The sequence below is a fragment of the Pogona vitticeps genome, chromosome 1, assembly GCF_051106095.1.
Source record: "Pogona vitticeps strain Pit_001003342236 chromosome 1, PviZW2.1, whole genome shotgun sequence".
NCBI lineage: Eukaryota > Metazoa > Chordata > Lepidosauria > Squamata > Agamidae > Pogona > Pogona vitticeps.
The window spans coordinates 162,280,087-162,307,993 of NC_135783.1; the positions used below are offsets into that span (position 1 = coordinate 162,280,087).

Genomic DNA, 27,907 nt, shown 5'->3' on the forward strand with positions numbered 1-27,907 from the left:
GTTCCGGATGGAAGGGTGCAAGAGGCGCTGTCTTGGGAGAGAGCCAGCAAGCGAGGTGAGGCTTTTTTTTTTTTTTTGACTCTTGACAGCAGAGGATATGTGGGTGCTTCAGGGGGGCAGGCAAGGCAGGGGCTGCAAACTATCATCTGGCAGGCCACAAATGGCCCCCAGGCCACATGTTTGAGACCCCTGCTCTAACCTTACCAGTACAAAAGCACTGCAGGCCACTAACAAAACATGAGCAGCCAAGTTCAGGGCTGAATCCAGTATTTCAGTATTCAGGGAGCTTGTGACCTCATCTAACTGAGAGAGATTTTGTGTTCCATTCATCTAACCAGTAACATGTTTTGTCTTGTCTGAACTGAGCATCTACTTGCCCCCCCCCCACCTGTTCCATTACCAATATCAGACACAGATTTAGAACTACAAAAAACATCCTTAGATTTAGATGGGAAGACAGAACTGGGTCTCATAGCAGAAAAATGGCACCAAACTCAAGTTTCTAAGTCTCTGGCTGATGTTTCAGGGAATTCTTCTTCTTCTCCAGACCGTCAAGTGGGAGGACAAGCCTAATGCAAGCTGGAGGAGAAGAAAGTTTTATTTTTGTTTGAAATGGCTTTAAATCATGGGCCCATCATGCCACATGCTACAAGGCAGGGGGTGTAGTGCTGTTATCACAACTCCTTAGACTTCTTGTTGCACAAGCCATGGCAACAGTTATTGCAGAAAACTGGAGGGGGGGGGCTGCCTGTGGGAATGCAGTTAGCTTTCCAAAAGCCCCAACAGCAGTGGAGGGCCTTGAAAAACTCTTGACATGCCATGTGATGTATCTAAGGCAATACAAGATATAAAACCAAGCAGAAATGGCAACAACAGTGGGAGCTTCTGCTTCAGGCTCTCTTGGATGAAACCAATGCCCTGGATCCATTTCAGTCGGGCTTCAGGCCATGCCACAGCATGGAAACGGCATTGGTCGCCCTGCTGGACGACCTACTTAGGGAGGTCGACAGGGGCAGTCTTCTGTTCTACCCTGCTCCAATCAGGCCAGGCAGCTGAGGGGTCTAACACCAAGAGAGGCCCAGTGGGGAAAAACTAGAAATCAGGCATTCTCGGCAGTGGCCCCTCACCTCTGGAACAACTTACCTGTAGAGATCCGCCTGGCTCGCTCATTGAGGGCCTTCAAGACTAACTTGAAGACATGGCTATACAGGCAGGCCTTCCCCTGCAGCCATTACCTAGCCTGTCTCCCCTATTCTCTCTCTCTCTCTCTGTTTCTTTTTCTTCTTTTCTTCCTTTCCCATTTGGGAATTTGTGATTAATCTGGATTTTACCTTAGTTTATTTTTATGTTATATGTAAACCGCCCAGAGTAGACACATTCTAGATGGACAGTATATAAATAAATAAATAAATAAATAAATAAATAAATAAATAAATAAATAAATAAATAAATAAATAAATAAATAAATAAATAAATAAATAAATTCTGCTTGTCCAGGAGCGAACTCCTTTTCCTTAGCTCTACATTACCTAGTTTGATGGGTTTTAACCAGATTTTGTACCCATTTATTTGGATTCTTCTTGTGTTTGTTCCCACAATCATCTAGCCTAGAAACAATTCCAGCCCCTCTCCCGACCCTTATCTAGCCCACTTCAGTGACACCACTGAACCATGTACCATTCACCAGACCTCCAGATCCTAAACATCCTCCTTCTGCAGTTTCCTTTATGTCAAGGATAATTTCCAGGCCTGAACTGAACAAAGTGTGTGTTAATGAGCAGCCATATTATACAGGTGTGTAAGAAATATATGAAATAGCATGGGGGACAAGATCGAACCCGGAATGACACAATAGGCCAACGGTCATGGTAATGAGCATAACATTCTGAATCTACCCTTCTGTGCAGATCTAGTGCCACCATAACTATCCCACCCCTTCCAGGAGATCAGGAGATGCATGGCTGTAAGAATCAAAAGCCACCAAGAGTTCCAGGAGAATCAAAGATAGTCATGCCTTCCTTTCCCTGTACTGATTACCCCCACACACAAAAAGACATTTTTAAAATATAACCACAGCTGAAAACAGGTTGAAATGTACATATTACTTCCCCTCCCCCCAACCCCCCACCAATCTAACAACTGCAGAGATGCAAGATCCAATTTTACTTTGCTTTGTTTTGCTAATGCTGTTGCTAAGAGCTAAAGCTTATAGTCTTTTTGCTGTCTTACGTGAGCAAAAAGATCTCACTGCAGTTGACGGTGTTTTTTGATGGAATGTCTCAACAGGTCATGACACCCTTTTTCACTGAAGACAAGAAAATTTGTGAATATTTGTTGGATCCTTAAATCCAATAGACAATGTGCAGATCTTCTGTTTAAAATTAAGAAGGAAAAAAGTCAGAAACTTCAAGAGCCAGAAGAAAAGAAAATATGGAGCTAATTAGCTTGAGGGGAAGTAGTCTAGATTGTAGAAATCATTAATAAAAAATGTGGTACAAACCACATTATGAGCAAATATTATTAGTATAGCCAGCCAGGGCAGACTTAAACATTTTTCTAAAGAGCAATGGGTTGGTTCCCAAGTTTTTGCCCTGTGAATGGAAGGAATCTGTGTCTGTGGAATACAACCTTAGGATCTAAGCCAATATATATAACATGTCTCATGCTTCAGTCTGCAATATATATTTTACTTATTTCTAGTCATTTTGCTAAGTTCCAGATTGTCAGAAATAGGAAGTCCTTAAATAAAACGAAGTACTGATTTCCTTTGTAATCATAGTTTTGTTGATGTGCATCCCATATTAGTGACATAAGTTTATTCATGGTTAATACCAGACACAACTTCACTCTGGCCATGGCTGTTGGGGAGCATCACTCTGTCTTTTGTTTGGTGGGGTGAAAGAGGAATATATTTAATGGAATAGCAGAGGTCTGTGGTGTAGAGCTAAGCATCTTTCACACTTAAGAAGAAGGAGGAGGAGGAGAAGAAGGAGAAGGAGAAGGAGAAGAGGAGGAGGAGGAGGAGGAGGAGGAAGAAGCTGAAGCTTAAGGGTTTCTGTATACTTCTCACAGCCTACACCTCTTTTGCTTCTTATGCAGGGAAATGCTAAGTTATGGCCAAGGATCACATGCTTTAAAGAACAAAGGCCTCTGGAGAAAGGTCAATAATGTTAGGTTTGAGGCATCTCTGTTCCCTTCATCTGTGATGTGCATTACATTTAGCAAATGCTGAAATATGGGCTTATTTAGATACTATTTGTGTGTATATGTTCTTTGTCCAGATAAAAGTTCAGAAATAATTTGGCCCAGTCTTAATGCTCTGGCAGAAAACAGAGCTTACTAATTGCTCAGGCAAGGACATAGGATCCCTTTGATCAATACTCTTGCTCTGTAAAATGTCATAAATATACCACAAAATGGTAATCGGGAACAACAGAAGCATTATTATATGAGATACTGGGCTCCAGCATTCATCTCTTCAAACAGAAAAAGTTCAAAGCAAGTCAAAATCAGGGGGGAAAAAAGAAAAGAAAGAAAGAAAGAGGAAAGGAAAGAACCCATACAGAATGGATTCCACCACTTTAAAAAAATAGCCAGAGGCTACATGATATCACAACTATATCCTTCAGAACAACATACCACTGCCAGGAAATAAAACATGCTCTTCCCTCGGTCATTCACACATTGTATGGTATGGTTAAACTCTGTGAAATGAGAAATGAGCATGGATAGAGTCTATGTGTTGTGCAGACTGAGACTGAACCTGCCATCCTCTGCTCATGCATGGCACAAACACATTCTCTTCCTTCTTTTTTTCAGCACTGTAGGAAAAGAAACAACCTAGAAAAGGATTCATATCTATGCCAAAAGTCTTTTCAAACACACACACACATTCATCTGGCAGTATCAGTGACACCACATCACCAAAATACAGATGAAGCTGTGTTTCTCCAATGCACTCAGAAAAGGCCTATTTAGATTTGTTAAGTGCTAACCTACTCTAAGTTTGGCTATGCAGGATGCTTTTATGGGACATATGAAGCTCTCTACCAACTTAGTATTACAACAGTGCAATTACTTGCACTGAATGCATGGTACTTTACTGCAAGCATGAACACCCATCATCAAGATTACAGCGTGAAGTCTAAATGGGAACATGTTATTAGCAGATACTATGTGGCTGGGTTGCATTCTTTTCCAAAAGCATAAACAGGAAGAGGAGGGATGAGAGAGAAGGGTTGTGATTCTGTGAAAGGAAATTTTAAACCCTTCCATAGATATCATTTTCCAAACCAGAAATGCACCTATCCAAGACACACTTTATTTGGTTAGGCAGCTTATTTTATTTTATTTTATTTTATTTTATTTATGCCTTGTTTCATATAGCCAGAAAAGAGTTCTTAAGCAATTTAGGACAACACACACATGCACACACACTATATATACAATATATTCTAGTGTATTCATTAAAACCACTCAAAATGCACACCTGTATGTATCAGACAAAACATCAACAAGATACACAAAAAAGCATCCTGTTTGCAGCATCAGTTTGAGCAGGGGGGGGAACCCTGTCTGATTTGTCAGAGGAATCCATGCAAATACTGTATAAAAACTGTAAGGGGGTTTTCCCCTTGTGTGGCAAGTGCCACTGTTACCAACGTTCCAACGTCTTTTTGTTTTAGATGCTAAAAATGCCAAACAGTTTTAATAGATATTTAAGAGATGTGTCCTGAAGTGCTAGGGCATGAGGGAAGAACACACTTTGTTAAATGTTAAATAACATCAATTAAAAATGGGTGGAATATTTTTTTACATTTCAGTTCAACAGGAGCTCATGACAATCTGTTTTTGTTGAAAAACTAGTTTGTCCAGATGTACTATGTGTCAGCTCTCATCATATGACTGCACACTAATGCTGCACAAAACCAGTTCCATAAATCTTCTCTTTATAACTGTACTGTACAAAGGGAAAAAGGCAATACCAGTATCTGCCCTCTAAACAGCTTTCCAAAGTTGATTCAGAAACATTTTCAGCACAACACAAATTCTCACTGAGACTGGAGAGGAGAAGACAAATTTTGTGGTTCCTCTTTCTTGTATATAAAACAAGCAAGAATTTACATCTCTAGTTCATGTACCACAGTATAGCTGTTCTAGAAAGGAAACAAATGGATGTAGCCTATGGTGCAAAAAAATAAAAAAGGCTTGCAGATACCTGAGAGCACAGTATGATGCTATGAAGGACATAACTTATTTGTTTGTATCTCTGCTTGCCTATTTGTTTTGCTTCACTGTCAAGGCTCAGCAAAGGTTTATGTTTGTTATTGGGGCAGGGGGGAAATAATTGTTTCTAAAAAAATATTAATGTTCTGCAGCAGACCTCAAGATCAAACTCCTAGAGTAGGTTTTGTGGATGTGATTCTAAGCTCTGACAGTGAACTGGAGCCTTACTTTAGTAAATCAGGTATGTCAACCTTCTCTTTTTATGATGTCCGTGTTCCAATAAGAAGAGGATGTTTTGCTTCTAAAATCATCAACAGAGATGAAAAAATTACATCAACAGAGTATTTCCTTTTTTAAAAGTTCTTGGAAAAACTGAAGCTCTGCGCTCATTTCAAATACAATAACCTTCTCCATGTAAAGACAAAAGATTCATTATCAAAAGATTTGTTATTGGCATTGCCCAATAAAACTATAAGAATGGCTGCTTTGTGAAAAAGTTCTGCTTATTTATTGCTACACAGGAGTGTTAACTATTAAAGTATACTTTTTTTTTCCTGGAGAGAAAATGAGAGAGAAAGAGAGAGATGCTATGCATTTGTTAGTCATGGTGAGTTAGAATACTGGAAACTATATCAGACATTATGGTTTATCCCATTAGCATTTAACTTGGCATTGTGGATTGACAGTCAAAATCCAGAATGCCTCTGTGCTGAGTTAACCGGTACATTTTATTAGCAATTTAAATCTTGACTTTATGTTGTTTTTGCAGGTGACAGTTTCCAAAGTTCCTAACCCCCTGGACAAGATCAAGAAAGATTTTGTGTGTTCTTCACAAAATGCAAGGCCTTCTGTGCAAAATACATGTTTTGGGGGAGTTTCTTCATGTGCACAAAAAACACTTTTTTGCTATGATGGCTACAAAGGATGGCCTTAATCATTTTGCTTTTTCATAGGAGTGGGAAATCCTGACAGCAGTTGATAATTTTTTTGGCAGCGTGTATTGATGTGTTACAGTACCCTTTTAAAATTTGTTTGTTTGTATGCCACATTTCTCCCAAGGTGGCTCAAAACACCTTGTTTACCATTTTTAGTGTGATATTTATTTGTTTCTTTTAGTGTAGTATTTACTTGTATATTTACTGGTTTTAGCTTTTAAATATTGGCTTTAAATGATGTAAACCTCCTTGGTCCTTTTTAAGGAGAAAGGTGGGGTATAAATAAAGAAATAAATAAGTAAATCTAAAACTACAGAATGAACAACAGTACAAAAATACCACATGAATATCACATTAAAAAATTAATATTTAATAAGATTAAATATTGAGGTTTTAAAACATTTAAAAATATTTAAATTGATGAAAAAACACTGCTGTGGCACTTAATTGAGGCCAAGAAAATTGCTCAGTATTTGTTATACCTTTAGTTTACAAATCATATGGATTTGTCCATAATATTGGCTGGCACTGCATAGGTTGCTCATACAACGTCCAAGCACTTCTTTAGTTGCAGGCATTTAATAATACAAGCACATGTTTGAGTGCTGCATATGGGACTCTGCTCTTGTTTAGGAAAGAAGTGTGTTTGACAGAGTTTGATCGATCCACAGAATCTGCTTCTGTGCATATATCACCATTGGCGTGTCAGAAGAATTCCCTTTAATCAGCCCAAGTTTAATGGGTTTTTTTTTTAATTGAACAGAATTTACCACACTTCAGGTCAGTATCTTGAAAGACACCTATGAATAACATGTACATTTGCCACAGGCACTGGCTAAAGATAGATTAAATGGACTGCAGCTGAGTAATAACCACTACCACAAAGCCCTTTAGCCAAATTCACATACTTGGCAATGGTAAAGAGTTGGTGACTTCTGCTTTGAATGTTGTTAGGTATCTAAGCTTTCTGCAATGAATTTTCCATTGAAGGTGAGCCAGAAACCCCAGAACACAATACTAGGGAAGAACTGTCAGGTTACCCTGGGTGCTTGAGAGACCTAAAGACATAGCTGATGTTGACTCTGTGGCGGAGTCAGAGGTGGAGGCTGGACCCACATCTAGTTCATGAAAACAACGCAGGCTGAAGACACAAGCCCAGATGGAAATGCCCAGATGAAGTGACTGACGTGGGGAAGGCTTCTTGGGAGAAACAGCCTCCCTAGAACGAGGCAGTCTCCATGTGGGAACACAATCCCTTCTAGGGAGACAGCCGTGCAGCAGAGTTTCTTCCTCACCTGGCCAAATGTCTATACCTGAGGCTCCAGCAGCCTGTTTATCTAAATCTTCCATCTCAGACTGGATCACTGGAGAATGCCTCTATCAGTTCCTTCTCTGGTATCCTGTGTACCTACCTGGACCCTGGTCACTCACTTCTGAACGGTGCATGACCTTTACATTCATTGACTATGCTCTTTGTTCCTCTGTAGTAGATACTGGCCTGGCTTTACTCTTTGGATGGTTGCTGGAGAGTGGCTTTGCATCTCCCTGACTGGCCATCCTCTTTACCTAACACATCCCTTCGACATTGCCTTGACTCTCATTTTGGATTTCCCTGGCCTTGGACCTCAGATGACCAAGTTCTCCCCTGTGAATTTGGCCTGATGGAGAACAGGACACCTGGATTTACTTTCTTATGTGCTGTCAATTTGGAACCAATTTATAGTGACCCTAATAGGGGGTTCAAGGTAAGTGAAATATTTAAAGAATTTTACCAGTACATCGGCCCCAGTGAGATTCCATGGCTCAACAGGGATTTGAACTCAAGCCCCCTGAGTCCTAGTCCATCACTCTATCCACTACACCACACTGGGAAACTATTTGACCTCCACCCATAAATGAATTTAGAGAGGGAACATGGCAGGGGTGAAGGCATGACTATGTTCCATCCTAATCCCTTGTGGCAAAAATTTGCGGCGCTTTTGAATTAATGAAGGAATCTAGCAACATTTAAAAAGAAACAATGAATTCTTTAATTGTACCTTATGTGGTACCTCAAAGTCAAAGACCAAGTGCACAAGCTGCCACAGCAATCTGACAACATGCCAATCATAGGCAAACAATCACATAACTAGCAACCCATCAGAGCTTCACAGTACCGTCCATAACTGGAGTTCTATATATGCAAATATTTAAAGGACAGTGGTCAAATACATTTGTTATAATTTTGAGTTTTTATGGAGTACAGTCAACTGTATCAGGTGTCTGGAGTGTTATTCAGAATTTCAGGCATGTATCCAGTATGTACATACACACTCACAACACACCATTATGCAAACATATACAGAGAGTACACACATGGTTGTGGATGAGCCTGGAGACAGTGAGGCCAGAGGAAAATTATATACACAACATAATGACAGTAATAATTTACATTATTGACTTAGATCATTCACAAATAATGTTTTATCATGTTACACATGCTACCTGGTTTACCAAGTGTCAGGTACAAATATAAAGAATGCGACCAATGTCTCTGCCCAAAACAGATGCTTCTTTTTGAGAAAAGGGCATCTCAAGGGAAAAAAACCTTCCACAAGATCAGACAAAAATCCTCACGCCTTCGGTGTGAATTCTCATTTACCACAAAAGGATAAACCAAGTCAGAATTTATATCTCTCAGGTCAGCAGCAACACTTTTATGAATTATCAGATAGGCTGGCATGAAAGTGGGATCTGCAGCAAAATGTCACTGTAAGCCAGTGCTTCTGCTCCGAGTTCCAGCCAGCCATGTGCCCCTCCAAGATACTTCATTCTATGTATTTGTCACTCCAGGTTTTCTTATTTCCCCCTAAACATACACTTAAACTTTGGTGGCCACTGGGCATGCTCAGTTGTCATTATGTTTTTCATGTCACCTCACACAAGAAAATTGCTTTATTCCTTTTTTAAAATGTAATTTTCTTCTAATATAATGTCTCCCTAATCTGCAATATTTACAGTTACTTCCCAAACCTGCTGATATCTCTGTCTTGTGTATGGATCCTGCTATCTTGGCTACATAAGCATTTTCATTCAAAGAATTAATTTGCCATTACCCAACACGATATAGAGAATATAAGTGTATCTTGTTCTCCTTTTGCTTTTAAAGTTCACCTCCCTTTTATTCTTTGTGTCTGAGTTAACTGCAATCTATTTTTGAATGTCTATTTCTCAAAATGTATTTGTTTTTATTTATGCGTTATTTGTATGCATTTTTCAAATATACACATTTTGTGTGAATATGTCTATTAATAAAAGGACTTCCATTTGCATTTCTCAGATGCACATATTTGGAGATTAAAATTGTTATTTTATTTAAATGTTTGGCCTTCCTCCTTTTCTTCCCTTAATCTCCCCCCCCCCCAATGCATCGCAAGCCTTGAAAATTGGCAGATTTCATCAGCAAGAAGTGCTCCGTTTTTTGTTAGTCTTGGGAGGTGCAGTGTTGGGCAATCCCACATTCAAATGCAAGGCCAACTTATTTCTCACTCATTTCTTACTGGAATACATAAAATGATGAACTTTATCTTGGAAAGAAAAGTAGCTTGGTGGAAATTTAGCTGCAAAAGCATCTGTGACAGAACTAGAAGCAGGGCAGCCAAAGAATAAAGAAGAGCATTCAGTCTCACTTGGCACCAGAGTTTCCATCCCATCCTCGTCCCTCGGGTGGAAGTATAAACTCAGCTGGTCATAAACATTTTCTTATAGGAAAGCTTTGAAGAATGCTCTTCAAAGCTTATGTATGCTAGAAACGAGACAGGATTTACACACACCTGAATTGGTCTGTGTATCTATCCACTACACCACTATGGTGTAGTGGATAGTGTGTTGAGCAAGGACTCAGGAAAATTGGGTCCAAATCTCCACTCAGCCATGGAAGCTCATGGGGGACAGCTGGCAAAACCATTCCTTAAATATCTCATCTAACTCTGAAATCTTACTAGAGTCACCATGAGTCAGAATAACAGCAAGAGTTGCTTCCTTTGATTAATCTGATGATTACATGTGAACAGCCAGAAAATATTCATGCAGATTATTCATAATTCCAAGGAGGTTTTTTTATAAAATAATTTAATGAAATGTGCAAAGCTCGCTCTTGTGTATCAGCTTTCTCTTGTTTTCATTTAGGCTCTCTCTTGAAAGCTGTGAGCATTTATGATACTTCCCAGAGCAAATAAGGGTGGAAGAATATAGAGTATCTGAGTTAAGTGTGAACAGTTCCTGCTGCTCCCCAGGATGGCTTCCTTCAGATGTTCAGACTTCTGAATAACAATGTCTTTTCTTTAACTATGTCATTCAGGCTGAAGCAGACTGTGTGAATTTAGAAGCACGCCTGTGAATGATCTAGCATCTGATATGTATTTATAGACATTAAATTTTGGGTTTAATGCACTCCTGCCACTATCTAACAATTCACTATCTAAAAGCCTAAAAAGGCTTTTAACTGGCACAAAAGCAAAGGGTCAAAAGTAAGTTGACCCCTGACAGAATGTACAATTATTAGAGAGGGCCAGGACAAGAGCAGCTGCTGGAACCCCACTGGCTCAGCAAAGTACTTCCAAAAGTCTGGTTATTAGTAATATGCTCAGGTTCCAGCCCCCTCCTCCCCACCATCTCGACAAGGTCCCTTTAGCTTCTCTAAGAAGAATTATGGCCCTCCCTAGCAGCTGCAATAATTGTGTTCCCATTGTTGTATGGACCTCCTCCTGAACACCCCCTACAAGTGTCCATTGTTGAAACAGAGTCAAGTGATTATATGCTCTGGCTGATACGGTTTGGGCCCAGCTGCCTAACTGCTGACACACGAGCACTGAAAGGGCGGGAGGGGGACTCATGTCTGCAAGATGGGGCTCTAACATGCCAGACCTTTTACATAAGTCAAACAGGAACAAATGATGCTTTATCGGTCCTGCTGACAGAGCAACCTCCTCTTCCTTTGAAGTGGTGGCTGCTTATAGGCTCTTACAGCTTTTCCTCTTCAGCCCAAGCAAACATCCTTCTTTTGATATGCTACATGCTCATTATCTCTGCCCCATTTAATGATTTTTGATTGAAAGGTGGCAGCTCAGTTGCCAAAAGGATCGTGGAAGAGGCTCCACCGAGTCAGGCCTACAATAAAGGCTTTCCTTATGCAGTGGCCTAAATTTGGAATTTCTTAACAGCATGTTCTTGTTCTTTGTGGCAGATAAGGGCTGAGCGTGAAATTCTTAATTAAGCAGTAAATAGTGTATGGGGTGTCAGCAGATGCAGCCTGTAGCCATGGAGACTGAGTCACATGAACATGAGAGCAGACGCTAAACTGGAAGCCTCAGGCTTGGAAATGAGTGGCAGCTGAAGAATCCTACAAAGCTTGTAAACGGGATTAATTAGTTGACTAATTATTTCATACCATTAATGCAACTTTAAAATAAAGCCAATTTCTAATATTAGAGCAAGGAGTTCCAAAATGCTGAAAAAAGCAAACGGGCTTCTTTCTTCCAGGAGCCACAGATTTTGGCCAGGATGTGACAGTGAAGCTATAAGGCCTAGGTCCCATGATGGGACTATAAAATCTTCTCAGGCCTTTCTGGTCCAAAAGAGCTTTGTGGAGCTCAAATGCTGGTGTGTTCTCAGACAGATGTCAAAAGACACAAAAGGTAGCCAAGGTAAAACAAGTTTGGACCATTTCCAACAGGCACCATTGCTTACTCCAAGTTCTTAAAGCTGAAAAATCATGTCTTTATGGCATGAGAGTCTTCAGTGTGGAAGGGATCGTCACTCTCTAATTGGCCTTCTCAGCCACACTGGACACTGTTCCAAGACCTCTACTCAGAGCACATTACCATAGTCTCTCGAGACTGAAGGATGCCTGCTATAGCTGAGAATTATAACACAGTCTTTGCTGCAAAGTAAAATGCTCCCCACCATCACCTGCTACCTCCTACAAGCATTTCTATAAGCTGAACTTTTCTATACTTGCTATTTCCATTATTGGTTTGCTAGCCTCGTTTGCCTCCCATAAAGCTCTATGATTTTTCCCAGCCAACTCCCAACCGGCTAACTACTCAAATAAATGGGATGGAGGTGCTGGAACAGCCAACTGCCTCTGTGGTACATTTTATATCTGAATGTGCTTCCACACTATTGGTTCCAATGTTCCCCATGCCACCAGGCCTTCTTGAAAGCATTCACTGTGGTCAGAATCATACCCATACACCATGGAGTTTTTTCCTACAAATTTCTTGTGCATAAGAGCATTAACTTCAAACTTTTATGTGCTCTTTATTTTTCCAAGCATTGATAAGTAGGAAGACAGTTTTGTTTCCTTTGGATGCCCTTTATAAGTGCATCTACTACCAGGGATGGGGACTTGTGACTTGCACGAATGACTTGACTTGGACTTGACTTGGGGTTTTCCCCAGTAACATGCACTCAACTTGTGACTTGGAACCATGTTTCTGAGTCTGTTGTCAAGTCCTCCCACTGCCTCCTATGCCTTCCTATTCCTGACACCAGTGTTGCATGCCACTGTCCTCAGAAGCACGCAGCAGGCTTGGTTTTCATTCCATGAGCCAGGCTCATGGGCATGCTCACATGTCTAAGCATGCCCAGGGTGGCAGGCCTATTTTTTGGAAGGGTGACCAAACCTGCTGCTTGCTTCTGACTACAGTGGTGTGTAGTGGCAGCAGGAACAGGTAGGCGTGGGGGCAGTGGCAGTGGCAGTGGCAGGAGCAGGTAGGTATCAGGGAAAATAAGTCAGGCCCACTGCTTCGTCCAAGACTTGGGACTCAGACTCAAAGCCTGGGACTTGGGACTTGGCACCAAAGACTCAGAACTTGACTCAGATCTTGGTATGAAAGACCCAGACTTGGAATTGGGACTTGGGTCCAAAGACTTACCAACATCACTGCCTACTACATATTTACAGGTACACCTACGGATCATATTAGGCGGGGGGAAATTCCTGCAGGAGGCATCAGATCCACTAACCCAGCACTAGGTTCCCAGAAAAAGTCTCTACAGATCATACAGGAAATAAAATAAGGATGAAAAATACCAGGATGATTTATTTGGCGTCTACTACAGTGGAGAGTGTCATCATATGAAAAAGGGACCATGCTACATTTCCTACCACTTTTAAGATTGAGCTCTACTTCCATGGGCATATTTTATGAAAACTGTCACTGTTTTAGAGGTATCCCTAATAAACATACTAGGAAATGTGCACTTTTCTTAATAGGTCAATGTCTTGTGTTTCTCACTGAAAAATGAGTTGCAACTGATCGGTTGCCTGTTTGAAGGACATAACTGGAGCGGTGATCTTTGCCTGGTCTCACAGGTCACCGTGACACAGATATGAGATGAGAGGACTTCATCTTGCAGCAGTAGAGAATTCCCAGCAATGAAGTTATCAAATGTAGCTAATGGACTAGAGAACAAACAATAACAAACATTCACAGTCTTAAAATTAAAATATGTTTTGTTTTATTTCTTGATTTTTGTCTGGGGCATTATAATATACATTAGGGTGGATGCATGATGGAAGAAGGGAGAAACATAACATACATTCATAATCAACCCAAAATAACACTGAGCCTCTACATTATTTCATACAGACTTTCCATCTCTCAATTTTCACTGCAAGATTTTTCATTGGATTTAGGTGTCCTTTAAGATGTAGATTTCTAATGATAAAAACACAAACTTACATAATGCACATGTAAAAAAAATCCACATATTTTTGGACTATAGGAGCCCATGTTTCCAATAAGTGACGAAAGCATTTCCCTGTTGTTTGTACAATCTGAAGGTTCTTTCCCATCTGTTCTGGTTTGCAAAGAACTCACATAAGGTATGCATGTTTTGTCCTCCCCTCTTGGGACATGAACCCCCCTAAACGATACCATTCACTATATTAAAATGGAGTTATATTAAATAGGTAACACATACTAAAAATGTCCTTCCTCTGCCCCTCCATGTAGCAGAGGGAGGATGCAAAAAAAAATTTTTTTTAACCAATTAAGGCAGCAGTTATCTTTTTTTAAAAAAAATCTTCCTCTCAGAAGCAGGAGGTGGTAAGGATTGAGGTTTTTTTCTTTTTAGCCTTCTTAAAGGTGTCAGACCGAATAGGGTTGATTGAGATGTCTATATCATTTGGATGCAATGATTACACCAAATGGTCTACAAACCTCTACTCAATTCAGAGTGACCCTATTTACATTTCCTTCCCCAGAGCACAGAGTGCTGTCCTTTGAAGATGCCGGACACAGAGACTGGCGAAACGTTAGGAAGAACAATCTTCAGAACATGGCCAAAGAGCCCGAAAAACCCACAACAACCATTAGATCCCTGAAAGCCTTCGCAAATACATTGACCCTATTTAGCCTGCAGGAGCCTGCTCGCAATCAGTCTGTGTAGACAAGCCTAAAGACTACATATATTAACTATCCCATTTATGTGCTTCTGTCTGTATTACTGTCCATCTGTTGTTTGCTTTATAACCACTATTCAGGCAACTACTTTTTCTCCTAACTGTTCATTCTTGCATTTCTGTCCCTACTAAAAGCCTTTGAAAGCTTATGCCAAGTAAGTGCCACAATATTTTTTTTGTTGCACATATCAGTTTTGCCACCGAATTAACCTCTCTCTCTTTTAGTTGACAAAACAAGAACTTTTCATCACTATTATTGAGTTAATCTGCTTATGCTACCATGCCCTGGCTACCTGAACAACTATTAAGAACATCACTTGCTAGTGCATTTTATACTTCCATTCCTCCACTTCCATCCACCACCATCAGTAGGCCTGCCAGCTGAGGCTACTGAAGTGCTTGCAGTCCATGCAAACCTCTACCAAATAAAATGTATGAGACTCATTGTCATATATTTCAGTGCCATTAGCCAGTCCGTGCCTTAAGATGTGATGATCTTAATTGTCTTAGTCCTAAAAGCACGCTTACACAAGAAATGTGTGAATGCATGTTAAATAAAGTAGATTCACAATGCACTCTTACACATGTAAACTCAGAAGGACTAAGACCCACTGAATTAATTACAACTTATTCCCAAGTGAGTGAGTGCAGGACTGGATTCTCTGTATTGCAGAAAGGGCTGCTGGGAAAATAAAGTGAGATCCAATTGACAGTCTGACGTTACAGGAAAATACACACGCATATGCTGACATATACAGGATTTAAATAGGTTGCCTACTGGTACTAAGTATCCATGCATTATAATTTAACAAATGGAAATGGTGTCATACAAAACTAATATATTCTTTTACTCTGGAGTATACACAAATTCTATTACATTCCCTGTAAGAGCCTTTGCCCAATCCTTCTTTAATGGGAATCAGAAAGCATCCAGTTTAGACCCTTTAATGCACCTTCTATAAAAGACTGTTCTTGTACCTCCAGTTGCCACCTACAACACTGCATCAGGCTCAGAATGCAGTTTTGATTCAGATATAAGAATAGGTAGGCAGGGTGAGTATATTGTTTCAAGCCCTGGAAAGGCAGTAATACGACCCTCCCACTAAAATTTGCAAAATGTACTGGCTCAGTGGGAAATGTGTTATATTATGCATTCCCTTTCTTTTCTCTCCAGTTACAAATCTATCCTCCTAAGCTCCCCCAACTGACTTTTCAGAAAGTTATATTTCCCCCTTCATTTGTCAAAAATACAAAAATTGTCCATGCACATCTTTTCTGATTGGCTCTGAGCAATGGGGACACATCCAGGAAATATGAAAATGTTGTTTCCTCAGCATGCTCTATAAACGTACACTGTCAAGGTTCTCTTGATCAAGGGAGTTAAATGTCAATCAGGAGGTCAGAGGTAGACAAGTAAGAAGCAAGAACTCCATTCTAGCTCTTGGAGGAAAGGATGTGTGGGATGCTGCTGAAGGATAGGAACTGCTGTGGTAGTCCCTAATTTCATCATGAGCTAGGCATGTTGTTGTTGTTGTTGTTGTTGCTGTTGTTGTTGCTGCTGCTGTTGTCGTTCATACCAATGGGACTGTTTTTATACACTGTCAAGCTAGCTCCAAAATAGAACTACTATATTGCTTACATTGCTTACATGATTGAACATTCTTGCAACAATTAGCACCATTTTAATTTGCCCTAAATAGCCAGTGGTTTTCACTGTGCCCTAAATAGCCACCAATCTGCCTCTCTTTAATGTTAATGGAGCAGAGTAGGGCATGAGTATTTGTAATTCGGAGGAACTGGGGGAGTCTGCATGGATCATTAACACAAAAGAGCTTTCATTACCAAGGGAAGAGGGTGTCTCCGTAGGATCTGTTTCTGCCTTTATGGAAAAGAAACCCAGCAGAGGCAACTATCATCATAGGAAGTTAACCCTTGCCTCAAACTGCCATGAGCCTTTTAACATTGCTAGAGACAGATCAAAAGAGGAAAGGGGTTAATCCTAGTTGATTTATCAGCAGTGGTGTGTTTTTATATCCAAATAAGTTTCAATTAAGAAGCAATTTGATTTTGAAATCTGGCATGACTAGTAGATGGAACTTTACAGTCTTGAGTTACAATTTACCATCATGGCTGTATAAACTGTTATGTAATTTAGCTCAAGTGTAGTGTGCAGAACTGTTGAACATAAATGGCTCACAAAGGATTTGCTAAGCCAATCAACAACTCTGGGTAGAATAAATATTAACCCTCCTGTTTATGTTTACCATTAGCTCACTTGTCCTAAGGCATTCTCTCACTCGCTTGCTCTGTGTCTCTGTATTAAGACAAACATTGTGTCTAGCTCTAAATGCTTTGTGCTTGGTACATTTGTAAAATAATCTACTATAACAAATGCATCTCAAGGGACTCTTCTTAAATCGTGTGTTATCCTTTGATCTTTAAGTGGTAGTGGTGTGGCAAGCAGTGCATATGTACAATTACATTTCATGAGCCTGCCGCCTCTTTTCCTGAGCTGGTCTGATTTGGTAAGAGCTATGCATGCCTTGGTCGTATCACTTTTGGACTGCTGCAATGTGCTCGACATAGAGTTACTTCCTAAGAATACCCAGAAGCATCACTCAGTATAAAATGTGGCATCTATCTTCCCATCCAGTCAAGAGCTTGGAAAGTTATTTTTTCAAAGCAACTGGTCGCTTTATTTTATTTTATTTTATTTCCATCTTAATATAACAGTTGTACGCCATCAAAAGTCAATTCCAACCCATGCCAATCATTCCAGGATATTCCAGGTACAGAGCAATCATAAATAGTTTACTATTGCTATCTTCTGGGGGTGTTCTGGGACTGTGCAAGCTGCTGGCTTTTTCTCCATGGAAGGCAGTGGAGAATTTAATTGCCAACCTTTAGCTCCACCACCAGGTACCCAGTTCGCTGAAATATCCAGCCAGCTCAATGCATCTTAACATGCAGGTTATCATTGCTCCAACTGCACACATGATTTTTTGGTTATTGTGTGGTCCTCACTAACATGGCAGGAAAATATAATTCAACACTGTTTTGCCTATAGTAGTCAATTCTGATAATGCAATTTAGAAATATGTACACAATGACAAAAAACAAAACCAAATAAAGTTTCCATTCCCACTTAGGCTTCTAATATAATGGCATAAAACCTAGAAAATGTTTTTTGTCAACATGCCTCTAAAAAATGTCTATAATTGCCAATTTTGTCCGTCCCCAAATTTGGTTTCTTTCTTATGGGCCTAATGAGTGTCTCCTTGAGGGCAGGAGGGACCTTTGATACCGTCGACCATGGTATCCTCCTGGGGAGGCTCTCTGAGCTGAGAATTGGTGGCCTGGTGCTTGCCTGGCTCCGTTCCTTCTTGGGGGACCGACCCCAGAGAGTACAGCTTGGGGAGAATGTCTCGGCCCTGTGGAGTCTCAACTGTGGGGTTCCACAGGGGTCGATTATCTCCCCAATGCTGTTTAATATCTATATGAGGCCGCTGGGTGGGGTCATCAGGAGGTGTGGGGCATCGTGTCATCAGTATGCTGATGACACCCAGCTCTACATCTCCTTTTTTCCAACTGCAGGTGATGCTGTCCTGTCCCTTTAGCGCTGCCTGGGGGCTGTATTGCAATGGATGCAGGAAAATGGGCTGAGGCTGAACCTGGACAAGACGGAGGTTCTGAGGGTGGGTGCCCCCACTGTTGGCGGGTTGGACGACTCCCTCTCGTTTGGGAGGGGGTGTCCCTTGCCACAAAGAGTGGAGTCTGCAGCCTAGGGATCCATCTGGACCCAGCACTCACCATGGAGACTCAGGTGTCATCGGTGGTCCGGACCGCCTTTTTCCATCTTTGGCAGATAGCCCAGCTGCGACCCTATCTTGATGTGGGGGTACTCACTACCTTGAGATTAGACCACTGTAATGCGGCGGCCAGACTCCTTAGTGGAGTGAGAAAACACCATCATATTTCTCCTATTCTGGCCGCGTTGCATTGGCTGCCCATTCGGTTCTGCGTCGACTTCAAAGTTCTGATGCTTACGTTTAAAGCCCTAAATGGTTTAGGGCCTCGATACTTGTCAGAACGCTTACTCCCACCCAGTTCTACCCGTGTCACTCGAGCGAGTCAGGAGATGAGGCTGAGGAGCCTGATGCTGAGGGAGGCCCGGAAGGAAAAAACAAGAAACCGGGCCTTCTCGGTGGTGGCTCCTCGCCTCTGGAACAACTTACCTCCGGAGATTCGCACGGCCCCCTCACTGGGCATTTTTAAAAAACAAATGAAAACATGGATGTTTAGGCAGGCCTTCCCTTCTCCAGTTAATTCCTAATTCATTTCCTCTCCTTTTTTAATATGTTTTTTTTTCTTTTGCCATCTTGTAGAAATCCTCTTAATTGTGTAATTTTTCCCCTCTCTATTATATATACATTTGTTTTATATATGTGTTGTAAGCCGCCTAGAGTGGTCGTAACGACCAGATAGGCAGGGTGTAAATAAATAAATAAATAAATAAATAAATAAATAAATAAATAAATAAATAAATAAATAAATAATGATAGATAGATAGATAGATAGATAGATAGATAGATAGATAGATAGATAGATAGATAGATAGATAGATAGATAGATAGATAGATAGATAGATAGATAGATGCACTTTAAATGCTACTTTTGATCATAATTAGACATCAATGTTTACACCTAAGTAACTATGGCTTTGAGAACATACTGTATAAAACAAATAAAACTGATGAATTGTCCAGTGCAAGATCCTACCAGTTTTCTGCAATCAGTTTCAACTGCTGCAATCTGGAGATGTGGACAAGACATCTACAAAAATGAGACCAAGCAGTTATCTTTGGCCATATCCTTGTTTATTTGAATAAGGCAATGTTACTTATTTGAAATAATGTTCTCCAAAACACCACCCAATTGAAAAATATTTCCCTTCAGAAAGTCAAAGAATAGATGACTTAGAATTAGTTAGTAATTTATTATCCATCTAAAATATGCATTGTTTCACTGTCAGAATATCCATTGTCATCTCCGTTATTAATGTGAGATAAGTATATCTGGAACATGACATTCTTAAATAAATTGAAATATTTTTTTAAAAAAAATGAAGAGTAAGGTAACAAATTCATTGAACAATGGATTGTGTTCCAAGGATGCTGAAAAGATGGACTTTAGGATTCCTACATAATTGTTTTGGTCATTAAAAAAATAAGCATGTATTCTCTTTGGTGCTGTGTTCTTTTTACCGACATAATTTTAAAAATAAAAGGAAATCACAGCAGTGCCAGAAACAAGAAGTTTCTGATTCCATTTCCACATTCTTCTTGCAACTACTCTGCCCCCTATTTGTTTACTTGCAGCTAGATTAGGGCCAAACTGTGTAAATAAAGGCACTTCATTGTTCATGTATAGCCAGTGCAGCCAAGAGAAAGCCGGAGCAGGATGTTCAGGCCTTTTAAGCCTTCCCATGGGTTCTGAAGAAAAGACATCATACCTTGAGGGCCTCTTTCTCTTTCCTGGGAGTGGGCTGACTGAAGCACTTTCTTCTTATCGTGTCTTCATTTGTCCAACTGGAGCTGCAAGCTCAATAAGCAAAATGATCTTATCCAGCGCCAGAGATGGAGAAACTACCTTTCTTGTACTAAAACGTCTGAAATCCATCAGCTGGCACAGCCATTGATCAGGTTGGCAGCTGAATTCTGGCAAATGCACTCCAGAAGAGTCTCTGGGTAGGATAAAAGTGAAACTTCCCCAGTTGGATGCTTACTTATATAAATGCGGCATGCATAGCCTGACTTAGCTGGAGATGCTCTTAAGAGTATCTCAGTTTTGTTAGTTATCTGTCTTCTTTGGCTGCCACTGTGATTTTAGCTAGATATTTTATTTTAAAAAAGCAAAAAAAGTGAAGCGTCCTGCCCCATAGCACTTCAAGCACTCTCTGGGTGGTTTACAAGTTAATTATGCAGCCTATACTCCCCCCCCCCCCAGCAAGCAAGGTACTCATTTTACCAAGCTCCGACTGAGTCAACCTTGAGCCGGCTCCCTTGGATTGAACCCCAGGTCATGAGTTCAGACAGTTTTGGTTGCAGTACACCAGTTTAACCACCGCGCCATGAGGCTCGCAATAGGGCTTTTAATCCAAAATGGTTGAATGCTTCTGCAATGTGATCATAATATGAATGCTACTTGTATTAGATACTGTTAAAATTGGCCTAGTGGTATATTTAGGCTTATTTGAGATTTTGCTCTACTTTAAATGAACTATTAACAGTCAAACTGGGAATGTTAAGTTGCAGTACAACTTTTGTAACACATTGTTGGGTTGTTTATCTTTTGGCTACTGTTTTGAGCACATTGTAAAGAAAACTAAGTATATAAATAAACTGACATGACTGCGAGATATCCAGTTCACAACTGCTGCATCTTCTACCCCTCAGTTCCCCTTCTATATTTGCTTCAGTACAGAAAGCCTAACTTACCATGGTAACAGCCAGAAACAGGTAGTGATTGCAGTGCAATTGCAAACGTCAACATTCATAAAGGTTTTATGTGAAATCGATAGTCCAGGTCTTTGGGGAGTTTTCAGTCCTGTCAGTGTATAGCTTTCCTCCTGTAAGAGAAAGACAGAAATGGATACATTAAGAATTAGAAGAGAAGCATTGAGTTGTAAGACCAGGGCAAAAATCAACACCCATTAACATGATTCTGTGATTTAGACCCAAACTAGATGAGGATGTGTGTGAACGCAGATCTGCCTCAGTTATGTAAAGTGAGGATGCCCAAGGGTTTTTCCCTGTCCCTGCCCACAGTTTAGCTTCTCCATACTCTGTGCCTTGAACGTTTCTCTCTTCAGTCAAGATCTAGGTATGCCCTCGTTTTCTACATGGGCAGGATATATATACAGATATACAGATCTGATGCCACCATGTCCCTACTGAAGGTATGCTGGCGATATAGGCTGGATGTCTCTCTCCAGGATCAAGAGCCCTCTGAATACAATGGCTGAGTGCCCCTGCTGAGACACAGCTGTAAAGCTGGATAATCTTTTCAGTGGGTAAAGACTCTTCCCTTCATATTCTTTTTGCTAGATTCCCACAGTCATCAAATAGGTTCAATGGGAAGCAGAATTTAGCTGGCCTAAATAGGCCTTTCACATGCCCCAGAAAATCTTTTTATGTTCTTCCAACATGTTCACACCCTGATTTCATGCAATTCCATATAGTTCTGTAACCTTCTCCTGCTCTCATTCATTGTACAGTGGTGCCCCGCACAGCAACGTTAATCCGTTCCAGGATTAACGTCGCTGTACGAAAACATCGCTAAACGGAAAGAAAAACCCCATAGGAACGAATCAAACCCTGTTTAATTCGTTCCTATGGGGCAAAAACTCACCGTTCAGCGATGATCCTCCATAGGGGCGGCCATTTTCGCCGCCTCCGTAAGCGAGGAATCTCCAGAAAATAGTGGGCGGCCATTTTGGAACCGCCGATCAGCTGGCATTTCCCCCCAGCTGGCCGGCGGGTGTTTCAAAAGTAGCCAGAAGCAGGAGAGGGGGAGCCAAGCGCCAGGCCCTTTCCCTTCCCCTGCCGCCGCCGCTGCCGCCCTGGGAAGAACAAGCCGGCCGGTTGCCGGCTTGAAGAGGAAGAGGAGGAGGTGAAGGGGGAGGAGGAGCCAAGCGCCCGGCTGTGCTGGGTCTTTTTCTTCCCCCTTTCCCCTCCACGGCCCGGGAAGCAACAAGGCAGCCGGCTGCCGGCTGGAAGAGAAGGAGGTGAAGGGGGAGGCGGAGCCAAGCGCCCGGCCGCGCCGGGTCTCTTTTTCTTCCCCCTTCCCCCTCCACGGCCCGGGAGGAGCGAGCCCGGCCTTCGGATGAGCGGCCGCCACCGCCTCCTCAGAGGAAGAGGTCTCCCCGCTCAAGCTCCCACCTGCATTTTCCCCCAGCTGACCGGCGGGAGCTTGAGAAGGACCGCAGGGGGAGCCCTCTCCCGCGGTCCTTCTGATGCCCCCGCCGGTCAGCTGGGGGAAAATGGTGCCTATGGGGAAAAATCGCAAAGCGATTTTTCCCCATAGGTAACATCGTGATACGATCGCTTTTGCGATCGCAAAATCCGCATCGGTATGCGGATTCTTCGTTAAACGGGGCACCCGTTAAGCGAGGCACCACTGTATCTCTTTGCCTCAAATTCCTTCTTCTATCCGTGTTTAAGTAACTGCCGGTTTGTCTTGGCTCTCCCACTTTCATCTCAGATTTAGTTTGGCTAAATAAACTAATCTTTCCTCTACATGGCAATGCTCACATATATTGTCAACCCTTATCAATTAACACTGATTTTTCTTTCTATTTCATATTTGCATCCCATATTCAATCAGCTCTCTTTTTCCTGTGCATCTCTACAAAAATCCCACCCCACTCCCAATTCTTTTCTGTTCCCTTTATTAAAACTTTGCTTTATGCTCTGTTCCTTTTTGGCCTTCCTCCTTGCCAGCTCCGTTCCCTCCCAGCTATACCAAATTTTGCCAAAATAATTTTTAAAAAAATACAAAATAACTCTCATTTTGTTTCAACTATTTCACATCCTGCCTCAGCTCTCTGCTCACCTTCCATCTTCTTTGGTATCCACAACATCTTTATTTTTTTTTCTCCCTTTGGCTTTCCTGTTTTCTGTGGTCTTGAGCCATTCCATCTCAATGCAATGCAAGACTCAAAAATACAAATAGCAACAAGAAGCTGCAGATTTGTGAGTAGCTTCTTAAGCAGAAGTAGACATATGACTTTATCTTCAACCTCTATTTGTAGGCACTGTTCCTCCTTGATATTAATGGAAGCCCCCAGCCACCCTCAACTCGTAGTGGGTGCCAAATCAATGGAGAAAGCTGAGGTGTAGAAGTACAGAAGTAATAATTAGTTTAAAGGCATCTTTTAAACATAAAAGGACTGCTGTAGTGGAAGGTTTAGCTTTCTTACTAAATTAATGTCATAAAGTTTTAATTGATGTTAAAGAGACATCATTATTAAAGGATAGAATTACATAAATTAATATGCAAATTATGACAAGAAGACTCTTTATCATGAGATAATCGAAGATAATCACACCCCTGGGGTGTTGTATGGAACAAGGCACAGCTGAGTGCCTCGAAATTTCTTAACAAGTGTGCAGAGAAATCTGAGTGTTCTGCATCCTGACACAGCAAAACAAAAAAGGCTCTGCCTTCTATACATGCTAGAAATGAGCTGCTACAGATTATCATGCCAGTACGTGATGTTTAGTATATACACCGCCCCTTGCAAGTGGTGGTCCCTTCACCACTGCCCAGCGCTCTCTTCTCCCCTCCTTCAGAAGTTTCCTTGTCCTCTCAGTTGTGGTGAAGAGAACACTGTTACTCCTGTTCCCTAGTTCTACCTTGAGGTCATTGTTCCACATATCCCATACATCACTTATATCCCCTTGCTTTCTGATTTTGTTAAACCATTGCATCCTGTACACAATGAAAAACAAACAACCACAATAACAAAAAAGGCCTCAAGCAACCTCTCTGTTCCCTGAGAATAGTCGTGAGGATTATCAACACTGTATCAGCTGATCTTTTTTCACCCAGTAGTTAGAACATCCATAAATTTACTGTGATATAACAGTAGCTTTATCAGTAGCCAATGAATTCCGACTTACAACTCTGATGTTATTGAACTCTGTAGCGTAGGTTTCCTGCACTGGCAGGGGGTTGGAGTAGGCAACCCTTAAAATTTCTTCCAGCTTCACAGTTCTGTGATCCCATACCTTACAGGGAAAAGAAGAAAAAGCCATGTTTAGCCTATTGTATCTTTTAAAATTATGAACAATGTCGTCTAGCCATGCAGACATGGCCACATGGAGCAGGTATATGTTTCTAGTCTTGGTCAAAAGGAGCAGAAGGTGAACAATATCCTGTGTGGAATGAACAAGTCATTTTGAAAGTAGCAATGGGAAAAGCATTTTAAGCTCAGTTCGGCACTGGCTTGGTAAACGGAACTGAAAAGGGTTTTGTTTTTTTTTAAGCAAAGTTTTTCCAAGCCCAGTACGATATTGTCAAATCCCCAATGACTTTTTGTATGTCATTCCCTCACAAACCTCCCAATGCTGGTACTGGCCTGACCTTCAATGGTAATAGTGAAGGAAGAGATGTGGAGAGCTGCAAAGTCCCTCTCCTGCAACTTTCTGACTCCCTCATATGTTAATATCCTGGAAGGTTGTATCTCTTACAAAGTCTGGGCATCTGGAAGTGCCAGGGAAATAGAGGTATGCAGGCTCCAGATTTCCTCTTCTGCTGCTGTTTGTTACAACATGGCCATTGTGAATGGAGTGCAGAAGGTCCAAAGAGTTGTCTTCCATAATGGATTGTGGAGAAGAATTCTGGATTGATGTTTGGTTTGGCACACAACTCAGCCAAAGCTGTAAGCCAACTGTGCCTTGTGTGGTGCTTTCTCCAGGTGTTTTGTGCTGGGGCTGCCATCAGTCCTAGCTAGCATGGGCAGTGATAATGGGGTGATGCGACTCACAGTCCAAGCATCTAACACATACCACATTCAAAAAGGCTGCTCTCAGTACAGTCATGTTAGCAGTCAGAGATGCAACCTCCACATTTGGCAAGATAACTAGAAGGAAGGGCAGAAGGAATGGAGAACCTCCTCTCTCTAGTTCCTCCACTCTTTTTTATCCTCCTTGTCTCCTGATGGCTAGTCCTCTTAGGGGGAACGTTATATTTATATTTTGTTTATTACTTTAAACTATGCTTTTCCTTCATGAGGTAGCGCTCAATCCACTTGTTTGTTTGTTAGATTTATATCCTGCCTTTCCATTGAAAAATAACACTCAAGGTAGGTTACAAAGTTTTTAATGCAAGTAAAAACAATTCGCTAAAATAATTAATACAATAATATTAACCAATCCACAGTGAAACTGTGCAAATCAGCAAAATACTTTTAAAAACCATTACAATTGCAAAGGTTACAGATTAAACACAGTGCTATGGTTGTTTACAGGCAGTTTAAAACACAAGAAAATGGCAACAAAAGCAAGTAAAGCCGTGCTATCATTACAATCAAATAAAATGAAACGAAACTATTAAATTCACTAAAATAAGTTAAGTCTACAAACAGTTAAACCTGTCAGACTCATAATAATGATCATAAGTCAATTTTAAAAGATATGTCTTCACGCCTTTTTTAAAGGCAATGAGAGTAAAAACGGAGGGCAACTCAGAAGGGAGTGCATTCCTCAATCTGAGAGCCAGCTATAAGAAAGCCTCTCCCTGTCAAGCAGCCTCTAGAATGATTGGGATTTTCAAAAGGGAACTTCCTGAAGATCTTAGCAATGATTAACCTCTGAGCAAGACAGGATCCAAGACCTTAAGGCTCTGAAGGTTCAAACCATCACCTTGACATAGGCCTGGTAAGCCACTGGCAAACACTGAAGGTTGTTCAGCAACTAGGTCATATTTCAATATCACAAACCAGTTAGCAGCCCAGTTCTGCTCCTCAGGGCAATAAGAGATCCTGGACCTTCCTAAAGGTCTAATCCCCAGATTCATTCCATTAACACAGTGGCCCCTCGACTTACAGACGGCTCGACTTACAGACTTTTCGAGTTACAGATTTCTCTGGCCACAAAATTTAGATTTGACTTGCAGCTGGAGAATCGACCTATAGATCGGGAAAAAAACCAAAATGGAACAAAAATGGCCGGTTACGGCATTAATTGGTTTTCAATGCATTGTAGATCAATGGAGACTCGACCTACAGACTTTTCGACCTGCAGCCACCATTCCAATATGGATTAATTCCGTAAGTAAAAGGTCCACTGCATCTGCAAGTAAAAGAACCTCACAATCAAAGTAGATGCTAAAGGAAATGTGTGTTCTCTTAAATGAGAACACTACTTCTCCCACAATGCAGTTTCTTCAGAAACATATGCTTTGGCAAGTAGACTTATAAATTAAGCCTGTGTTCATGTTCCAGTGACCAGTGTGGCATCCACCCAGGTCATGAATATTCATATGCTATCTGCATAGACCAATGGGAGTGCTATATTATATCACGAGATATAAGAGACTCAGCACATATGGCCTGGACCTCGATTATTAATAATAGGTAATGTAGATGTAATTAACTAGTGGCAGCTGAAAGATACATAGCGTGAACTCTTAGTTTGGTGAAACAAGAAGGGGCCGTGTGGGATTGTAACAACTGGTCACAAAATAAAGCTTTAAGAAGGCAAAGTGCAGAGGTTGGGGAAAAGCAATGCCAAATATCCTTCCCTGGTTCTGGAAGCATTGGTTTTAATGATGTCCTGATTGTGTAGTTAATTGCTGTGTCAGTGAATCTGCCTGAAATACTGTAAAGTTGGTGTGTAAAACTGATGACACTTCCTGTAATCTACTGAGTTTCGTGAACCTATGGTCCAATTTACTATGAGGCATTAACAAGTTCTTATGGGTGTTAGGTACTATATGTCATCAAGTGTAGAAGCCAGCTTAACAGAGGACCAAATAGATAGAATGATGGACCATGACTCTAGAGACCAGGGTTCAAGGCCCCACTCAGCCATGGAAACCCACTGGGGGACTGGAACTGGTAAAGCCACTCCTTAAATATCTCACTTACCTTTAAAGCCCTATTAGGATTACTATGTCAGTTCTGACTAGGCAGCGCAAACAGTAATAACAACAACAGGAACTGACTTATAGCAAGCCTAACAAGCCTTTCAATGTAAGGTATGGTTTTATCAATGCCATTGGGCCTGAACAGTTTCTATGGTCAAGCAGCAATTCATGTGTGACTGTGGGGGGCATGTGTGCAGGGGGTAGGCGGGAGAGCTGTCTCTGTGGCCCAGTCCTGCCAAGGCCATGGCCCAGTACCAGGCTGCAGATCGGGGGCTGGTGACCCCAAATTTACAGCACATTGAGTATTTCTTATGGGGAACCATTTGTATAAAATTGATTTTTCACATACAGACAGACAACAACATCATTTTATTTGCCTTTTATGTATATATTCCTGAACCTTTAGAATAAAATAAAATAAAAATAATGAAATAAAAAATCCTCTTTGGTAACCAGACTTATTTCTGCAGTTTTAACTGACCTTTCTAGAGCAGCTTCCAAAAATATCATGTTTCAGATCCAAACCCATCTAGTCGTTTCAAAGATGCATTCAGCAACCTATTGTTTCTTACAGTTTAATAAGAATCTGATTTTAAAAAATGTTTTTTTTTTTTTTTTTTTTTTTGCCTTGGTATACTTACTGAAA

The 27,907-nt window shown here is 41.0% G+C and overlaps 1 long non-coding RNA gene across 1 annotated transcript; it reads right to left on the minus strand.

Moving 5' to 3' along the window:
• Positions 1-1,271: 1,271 nt before the first annotated feature.
• On the minus strand, positions 1,272-27,907 carry LOC144583627 (uncharacterized). Its single transcript, XR_013537530.1, has 2 exons — positions 22,021-27,907; positions 1,272-21,238 (listed from the first exon to the last, which is right to left on the minus strand). It is a non-coding gene; the product is annotated as an uncharacterized LOC144583627 (long non-coding RNA).